Below are 505 nucleotides of genomic sequence, written 5' to 3'. Positions count from 1 at the left end.
TTTCGATGATGTATCATGCTAAGTTTTGAAATCAGAAACCCTCCCGGAGGTTCATGGCTCATAGTTTGTATGTTGTTATACCACATTTGGAGTTCGAATCAACACTAAACTTCATATTTATCGATTTCAATAATGTATCATGCTAAGTTTGAAGTCAGAAACCCTCCCATAGGTTCTTGGATCATAGTTTGTATGTTGTTATACCACATTTGGAGTTCGAATCAACACTGAGCTTCATATTTATCGATTTTGATGATGTATCCAGCTAAGTTTGAAGTCTGAACCATCATGAATTTCGTGGTCCATCTCTAGTAATCTTATAACCTGAGTTTACCAGTGTGAACTAAAGCTACTTCATGACCTGTATGACTTGTAAAAATTACTTCATGACTAGTCGAAATTCAAACCCGAAGCACAAAGAGAAAGCACAAAAACACAAAGAGAAAGCACAAAGAAACACACCAATTATCGAATTCATTTTTCATTTTCCCGATTCATTCTTATA

The sequence above is a fragment of the Papaver somniferum genome, unplaced genomic scaffold, assembly GCF_003573695.1.
Source record: "Papaver somniferum cultivar HN1 unplaced genomic scaffold, ASM357369v1 unplaced-scaffold_20173, whole genome shotgun sequence".
Lineage (NCBI taxonomy): Eukaryota > Viridiplantae > Streptophyta > Magnoliopsida > Ranunculales > Papaveraceae > Papaver > Papaver somniferum.
The sequence above is the reverse complement of the archived record's forward strand: the minus strand, read 5'-3'. Positions refer to the sequence as shown.